The following is a 9,056-nucleotide window of genomic DNA, read 5'->3' as shown; positions in this document are numbered from 1 at the left end:
TTTAAATAGTATAAAGAGGCAGTAAAATTGAGAACTGGATATAAGTAGTTCAAATTAATTTGGGACAACACTATATAATCTGCAATAACCTAAATTTGTCTTCCAATTTCCAAATTCTTCTTATCTCTCCTGGTACATGTAAACATATAAATGTTCCTTCTTTGTCTCAAGGCATATTGAGAATCATGATGACTGTTATATATAGTGTGTGTGTAAGTGGCAAGGAAGAAGTATATTCTAGTTAATAGTAACAATCCAACTTTGATATGCCAGGACTCCACTGGTATCCATGTTAAAATGAGCATTTTGTTCTAGCCATCCCTTAATCAAGACTGATAATTGACCTTCGTTGCCATCTTCCAGGGGCTGCTGCTGGTGTTGTTGGATAGACAATAATCTGAGTATCAAGAGAATCATATTGAATGTGTCTAGGGACTTTTGTCTTCTGATGATAGAGGAAGATAAAACCTAGCCCTGTGACAGTAATAAACTTTGGACAAAATATGAAAATAAAAAGGAGTACAACCAATTTAAGGGATTGAGGAGTAATGAAAGCATGCACACTAGTGTACATGTGAAAGAAAGAAATAGCAATTGGTGATTTGGTGATTTTCCTTTTTTTTTTTTTTTTTTTTTTTTTTTGTCGATTTTCCCCTGAAGAATGGTCCCTGTTAATATCTGTGTATTTTGTGTCTAAAACAGTAGAGATTTATGTAAATGTTTTCCCCAGTGTGCCTGAGATGAATGGTTACCTCCAAAACTGTATGTTCACATCTTAATCCCTCAAGCCTGTGAATATTACCCTACAAGGGGGGGTGGGGTGGGGAATGGGTCTTTGAAGATGTAATTAAATTAAGGGTTTTGAAAATTGATCATCCTGGGTTGTCTGGGTGGGCCGTAAATCCAATACAAATATCCCAGTAAAAAACATACTGAGCAGAGACACAAAAATACACAAAGGATAAGCATTGTGAAGATGAAGACAGAGATTGGAGTGATGTTACCATAAGTGGAGGCACTCCAAAGCATACCTGGAGTCATTAAAAGCTAGTAGAGCCAAGGAATGGATTATCCCTGGCTCCTGAGGGAACACAGCCCTGATGATACTTCTCCTCCTTTTCTCCTGTGGATTTCTGGAGTTGTCTCCACCTCTTTGTGATTGCTCAATTAGCCATACCCATAATCACAACAGTTCTCTAGGTTGAGTTTCAAAACAATTGGGAAGCAATTTTCTGGCTAAGTTTTCCAGCAAAACCACTGCTGCTGCTTCCCTTTGTGTTCTGTTAGGTGTCTGGTTGGTGGTGGCACCGCATAAATGATATTGGGTTGGATAGTGTGTGTGGAGGGGCCGGTGGAGGTTGACTGGTCTAGATAGTACTACTGTTAGCCAAGGTATTACCCAAGGACCTTTATACAAGAAAAAATGCTGGGCTTTAGGGGAATTGAGCACATTTTTTTTTGTCCTCTTGATCCTAATATATTTAGTGGTCTAATATAGCAGGATGATTTATAATCAGAATTCTTGATTTTGAGTCCCTGTCTTGCCATTCACTAACTGTATATACATGGTAAATTTTCGAATGTCTTTGAGATTCAACTCCTCTATTAAAAAAAAAAGTATTGAGTCTAGCTTTTTGTTAGAATTCTTTGATAAAAATATGTAGCTTTTTTAGTGTAGTATATGCCAATTTACTAAATTAAATTATAGCAGAGTATATGCCAGTTATTCTAAGGTCTTCCAAAAGAGGTAATTCTTTACTTATTATTATAACATGTTTGTATTTATTTATTTAAAGTGCATATACATTTGCTTGCCTATTATTTGCGACTTACCATACAGAATAGCCTACTCCGTCACACTCAGTCAAGTCCATGAACATTTTGTCTGTCTGTGGGGTCTCCGATGGAAATATCAGGTGGCATATTATGAAGGATTATGACTTTACCTACTGCTGTTGGCTTCAGGGACTTGACAGATGCCACATATTGTGGTGAGCCATCATGGTCTCAAATGAAGGAGTTTTTCCAAAATCTTATAAATCTTTCCTTGACTTTGTCCTGTACCAGTTTTTGGAATATTAATATCAATTAACTTTTAAACAAAGTCCAAGTGTTATTTCAGCAAGTCCTGGTTTAAATGGAAAGCTAGCTCTGCCACTTACTAGCTAGCACCTGGTAAGTTCAGTCTCCGTATCTGTGAAATCAGGACACTCATTTCTACCTCATGGGGTTATGGTGAGATTTAGATAATTAATTGGATGTGAAACCTGGCATATGTTTGTTACCCAAAAAGTGATAGCTATTTTTAATATGTACTTATTTGTTTTCTTTTTTCTTTTCCTTTAAAATAATTTCAAGTAACAGGTTTATTTCTGCCTTCTGTTGTTTCAGGATTTTGCTTAAAGTTTTCTGGTTTAATGGAATTGGGGGGGAGGATTATTTGTTTTAATGGATTTTTTAAATTCCTTTTTAGAGAGAGGGAGCACAAGCTGGGGAGAGGGGAAGAGGGAGAGAATTTTAAGCAGGTTCATGCTCAGCGTAGAGGCTAACACAAGGCTTGATCCCATAACCCTGGGATCATGACCTGAACTGAAATCAAGAGTTGGGCGCTCAGTCCAGTGAGCCACCCAGGTGCTCCTATTTTAATGGATTAAAAAAAAATGTTTTATTATTTATTTCTGAGAGCGAGAGAGATAGAGCACAAGTGGTGGGGGGGGAGGGGGATGGCAGAGAGAGAGGGAGACACAGAACCCAAAGCAGGCTCCAGGCTCTGAGTTGTCAGCACAGAATCCAACATGGCTCAAACTCACAAACCACCAAAGTGGGACACTTAGCCGACTGAGCCACCCAGGTGTCCCTTAATGGATTTTAATCATATTTTCTTTTAATCTTTTAGGCTAAAGAAATGACACTTTAAAGAATATTTTGTCTATCATATAACTCATTAACAAGTTAAACATTATCATGGTGTAAAAACAGCTGAGAATGATAATTGTAGATAAATCAAGGGCAGAGATGGATGGACATATAGCTATGTAAATAGCAGGTAGATTGGAAGAGAGGAGAGAGGCTTGGATGGATGATAGATATGTAAAAATAATGTAAATACATGTAGATAATTGGTAGCAGATAGCTATATAGAAGATAGGTAGAAAGGTAGGTGATAGATAAAAAAAAAAATAGAGGCAATAGAAAAATAGCTGGAAGATAGTGAGAGGGAGTGATGGTTGAATAAGGAGAAAGGTAACTGGATCATAATATATATGTTATTTAAAAAATATGAATTAAACCTGTTTTCTTAAAATTAAAAAAGGAAACAGAAAAAATTTAAGTTTTAAATGATTTTTGTAGCTACATGAAGAGTCATTATTTCCTGAATATTTTTTTTACTGATTACAATATAATAAAACATTAAGAGTACAAAATAATTTGTAATTTTACTTTTCTGTAATTTTAATTATTTTAATGTGATATTAGCTCTTGATTTGCTGTGTTGAAAGTGAATTAAATTAATAATTCTCAAATCCACTCCACCCTCCTCCCATCAATATATTTGAATAACTTATTCATTTTAACATGACAAGAGATATAACATTTATATTCTATTCTATACACCTAATTTGCAACTATTTTTAGATTAATTCTATATTTAAATGTTTTCATTGATCTCTATGAGTTATTTTTATGTGTGCTAAATTTTTTGAGCTCATTTTTTGAGTCATTCATAATATACTGTATTTGCTGTTTTGCATTTTCTTTATTATGTATCCAGGATTATACATGGCCTTACTTCCTACATGTTAAAAAAATGTCTACTTGGTACTTGACAATAATATTTTCAGTTTACAATTGTTTTTTCTCTAAGAACTTTGGAGTTTCCATTGTTCTTTGGCATTAAATGTTCTTTAGGAGAAATGTGAGGCCAGCCTGATTTCTAACTTTTGGGAATGATGTAATATTTACTCTCAGATAAGTAAATAGCTTTTTCTCTTCCATAGTATGCTTTGGTGTTTTATATATGTAATGTGTATTTGTTGGACATGTGTAAATCTTTAGTGTCAGTTCTTTATTCATTTTTCAGTACTTTGTTTCCAGTCTCAAGTTCTCTCTCTCTCTTTCTTTTTTCTTTTTTTTGTAATTATCATCTGATGAATTAGCTTTGTCTCTAATTTACCTTCTTTAAAATTGCTTTAATTTGTCTTGTGAAACCATGGTTTGCAAATGTTTCTCCTAAGTCCCTCCGTTCATTTTTAGCAACAGCTATTAGTTTGTACTTTATTTTTTTATTTTTATTTTTACAAAACCACTCTTAATTTTAACCAATTCAAACAAACAAGTCAATTAGTACATAAAATTCAACAGAGCTAAAGTAAACTTCTATATCCTCAATTTACAGATTCATTTTTGAAACAGTTTGTAAATAATTTATAGGGACTACCAGTAGGTGGTGCTCAAACCTGACGGCTGCCTTTACAGGCCTATATTGCGTTGGGTTCTATGGAGTTAAGTACCCCAACTAGCCCAACTGAAGCGTTTCTGGACACTACTTCCACTTTCCTTCCTCCATTTAGTGGTAGGCATTTTCTGCAGCTAAGTGATTTCTTTGCGGGGGAGGGGTGAACAATAAATCCCTTCCAGTATATAAGATTTCTTATGCTGGCTACCATTTATTGACATGCTGTTTAAGAATCTTACCAATCTCCACTCCTCTAATCTTAAACCAATAGTAATCAACATATTTGTACAAATAAGAGGAAAAAAAATAATGGTATTTTGGAGCTGTGGAGACAAAGTCTTATTAAGTTTTAATTTACACGGTCTCTGGTAATACTGTCGAGAGACCATAAATGTTAGCAGTATTACAAGGTGATTTTGCCTATTTCAAAGCAACTTAAAATTTAGGGGTCAAATAGGGTCTTACGGAATTAACGTCCAAATAGTCAAGATGCATGGACTGTTCTATCAAATGCACCAGTGTCCTTAAGAGATTTGCCAGCTATCCAAAACTAAGAACTTAAGACTACATTGTTGTCAATCAAAGAAAAGTACTGTTAATTTACCAGTCTACATACACTTTATAGAAGTTACAAAATAAACACAGTAGAGTTTAATGAGCTCTTCACTTTCCAACCCGTCCATCAAATTCACTTGGAATGGTCATTCTTTTATTGCTTCTCATTAGGTAATGATTTTGGAAGGACATCTTTAGCAAAATCTTGAAAACATTTTCAACTTAAAACAAAGCTTACCCTACAGTCCAAGACCGGTCCTCATTTAGGTTGAGTATTGCCACTTTGGGTTTTAAATCTCCAGTGCAGCAATGTTCCCTCTTCACTCAAGTTTGGCTTAGATGAAAATTCCTATTGGAGGTGGGTTTCTAGTTCTCAAGTGACAGTAAACGTCCAGTATATACTTTGTTCTCCTACAGTTTGGATACAATGAACTCTACCATTAAATATAATAATGTTATTTAATGGCTGACCTTTCAGGGTACTTTAAACTACAAGATTTATAAATGCAACAAAGCATTCCAGTAACTAAGAAACTCCATTATGACAATGTATCAAGTTTACTCAATAGTGATAGTATACAAATTTTATATGCAACACATTGAGTTTGGTATTACAGAATTTAACCATTTATAACCTACCTTAATGATGTTACTGTTCTAAACTATGTTGCAGATCCCCTTTTCCCATAGCTCTATGTGCTTATTTCTTTCCCTTACCTGGTAAAAACATTTCCCAGCCCAGGGGAAAACAACCCATTAACCCATTTCTCAGTTTCAGCAGATATTAACACCAGGAACAGGTTATGGGCAACTCTTAATCTTTTACCTGAATAGTACAAGGTTACAGTGTTGACCAAAAGAAGACACAGGTTTCTCATTAAACTTTTGTTTTATTGGGTCTCAAAATTCTATGACAGATTTTTGGTCAAGTTGTTTCCGTTAAAAAGTACTGATTTTAAAAACTAATAACTTAAAACTGCCACACACAAAAAAACCCAAATTGTCCACAAAACATTCTCCTTTCCTTCTGAAGTCTTGACAATGCATTATCATCATTAACCAGTCTTTTACTATCACGCCTAAGTGGCCAATTGACACAAACAGTTCTGAGACTGTTCTTCCACCACTGATTAAGACTGGGGTAGTAGGTATTGGGGATAATATTCATTTAGCCTTCCGAGCTTTCTGGGCAGACTTGGTGACCTTGCCAGGTCCAGCTACCTTCTTGTCCACTGCTTTGATGACACCCACAGCAACCGTCTATCTCATGTCATGAATAGCAAAACGGCCCAGAGGAGGATAGTCAGAGAAGCTGTCAACACACATGGACTTTCCAGGAACCATATCAATGATGGCAGCATCACCAGATTTCAAGAATTTGGGACCATCTTCCAGTTTTTTTTCCAGAATGACGGTCAATCTTCTCCTTCAGCTCAGCAAACTTGCAGGCACAGTGCAGCACAGGTGCATATCCAGCACTGATTTGGCCTGGATGGTTCAGGATAATCACCTGAGCTGTGAAGCCAGCTGCTTCCATTGGTAGGTTCCTTTTGCTATCACAAGCCACATTGCCACGATGAACATCTTTGACAGATACCTTGTTGACATTGAAGTCCACATTGTCTCCAGGAAGAGCTTCACTCAAAGCTTCATGGTGCATTTCAACAGACTTTAACTTCAGTTGTAACATTGACTGGAGCAAAAGTGACCACCATGCCTGGCTTAAGAACACCGGTCTCCACTCGACCCATAGGGACAGTACTAATACCACCAATTTTGTAGACATCCTGTAGGGGCAGACACAAGGGCTTGTCAGTTGGACAAGTAGCTGGCAGAATGCAATCCAGAGCTTCAAGCAGTGTGGTTCCACTGGCATTGCCATCTTTACGGGTGACTTTCCATCCCTTGAACCAAGGCATGTTAGCACTTGGCTCCGGCATGTTGTCACCATTCCGACCAGAAATTGGCACAAATGCTACTGTGTTAGGGTTGTAGCCAATTTTCTTAATGTAGGTGCTGACTTCCTTACTGATTTCCTTGTATCTCTTCTGGCTGTAGGTTGGCTCAGTGGAATTCATTTTGTTAACACCAACAAGAAGTTGTTTTACACCCAGTGTGTAAGCCAGAAGGCCATGCTCACAGGTCTGCCCATTCTTGGAGATACATGCTTCAAATTCGCCAACACCAGCAGCAACGATCAGGATAGCAGAGTCGGTCTGAGATATGCCTGTAATCATATTTTTTGGTAAAATCTCTGTCCTGGGGCATCAATGATGGTCACATAAAACTTGCTGGTCTCAAATTTCCACAGGTGATAACCACCTTCATGTTCGGCTTTCAGTTTATCCAAGACCAAGGCAGACTTGAAGGAGCCCTTTCCCATCTCAGCAGCCTCCTCCTCAAATTTTTTGATAGTTCTTTTGTCAGTCTCACCACATTTGTAGATCAGATGACCATTAGTGGTAGACTTGCCCAAATCTACGTGTCCAGTGACCAGTGATGACGATGTTGATATGAGTCTTTTCCTTTCCCATTTTGGTTTAGGTTTAGAGGTGGTTTTTTTTTTTTTTTTTTTTTAATTTTTTTTCAACGTTTATTTATGTTTTTGGGACAGAGAGAGACAGAGCATGAACGGGCGAGGGGCAGAGAGAGAGGGAGACACAGAATCGGAAACAGGCTCCAGGCTCTGAGCCATCAGCCCAGAGCCCGACGCGGGGCTTGAACTCACGGACCGCGAGATAGTGACCTGGCTGAAGTCGGACGCTTAACCGACTGCGCCACCCAGGCGCACCTAGAGGTGGTTTTAATGACGCTTGTGTTCTGGCAGAAAACCCGTTGCAAAACAGTTTGTACTTTATTAATTTTTTCTTTAATCCTGTTGTTTTGGCCCTTGCTTATTTTCCTATTTGTCATTGGTTTTATTTAAATCTGTTTTTTTTATGATCTTCTAATTGACTTTTGTTTTATTTAATTCATTTGCTTTTAAGATATTTTGCAGCATGGAATAATCATTAAAGTATTATTTTATGCCTTGAATTATATATATATATGTGTGTGTGTGTGTATATATATATATATACACACACACACACACATATACATATATATATAATGAATTATATTTCCTTCAAGTCTCTTTGTTGGTTGTTGTATAGTATTCCTATTCAACTTTGATTTGTTAGTCCTTGACTTCCTTCCCACAATTTATGGGCTGTTGTATTTCTTCCTTTATCACTTCTGTTTTGGTTTTGGATACCTTGTGATATTTTTGAAATAAGGAAGATGGCTGAATATTCAGTCTTCTTTTATGTACCCTTATGATGATATTGAGTGTAGATTAGTGAGAGATGGAGGTAATAACTTATATACTCATGAAGAGCATACCAGTATCACTATGAAACTCATTGTTGGTCAGCACTATCAGCAAGTGATTATTTTAAGAATCAAGGTCCCTGAGAGCAATAGGGAGGATGGGATCTCAAAATAGTAGAGGCCAGGTATTGGTGCTTAACAATCAAAGCATGGTGATGCTATTTTATAATGAACAGCAAGGTCAGAGTGACATCAGGGACCTAAGAATTATGCAGATACTTAATAGAAAAAGGTAAAATGGATGAGTGACTAATATTGATGATATTGCTCAATATATGTTATCAAAAACAATCCAGGATAGATGATCAGGAGTCTGAGAGACATTGCAATAGAAAAAAAAAATCACAAACTTTTCCAGGCCTGAATCAGTTTTTACACCTGAAACCATTGACTGAAGGAGAGGCCAGATCCTCAAAGAAAGTAAAAGTGATCATGATTTCCCTTTGTTCTCTCACAAATGGACTGCAATTACTCTGAAAACTGAAAAAATAGGAAAAGGAGAATACAACTCTAGTGTTGTGGATTAAAAGTTTGGGTTGAGAGTAAAGTTTGGGTGGTCCCTGCTCCACCACTACTACTCTGCCCTTAGAGGTAGGGCATATGAGCTTTAGGTAATAAAATGGGGTACTGTCCCAAGTCTATTAAGAGTAGATCCATGGAATATTGGCATGCT

At 36.8% G+C, this 9,056-nt stretch overlaps 1 pseudogene; it reads right to left on the bottom strand.

Moving 5' to 3' along the window:
- Positions 1 to 5,881: 5,881 nt before the first annotated feature.
- Positions 5,882 to 7,565, bottom strand: LOC112869165 (elongation factor 1-alpha 1 pseudogene; annotated as a pseudogene).
- Positions 7,566 to 9,056: the final 1,491 nt, after the last annotated feature.

This window comes from Puma concolor, chromosome D4, assembly GCF_028749965.1.
Source record: "Puma concolor isolate L17-30 chromosome D4, mPumCon1.1.hap2, whole genome shotgun sequence".
NCBI lineage: Eukaryota > Metazoa > Chordata > Mammalia > Carnivora > Felidae > Puma > Puma concolor.
The sequence above is the reverse complement of the archived record's forward strand: the minus strand, read 5'-3'. Positions and strand labels throughout refer to the sequence as shown.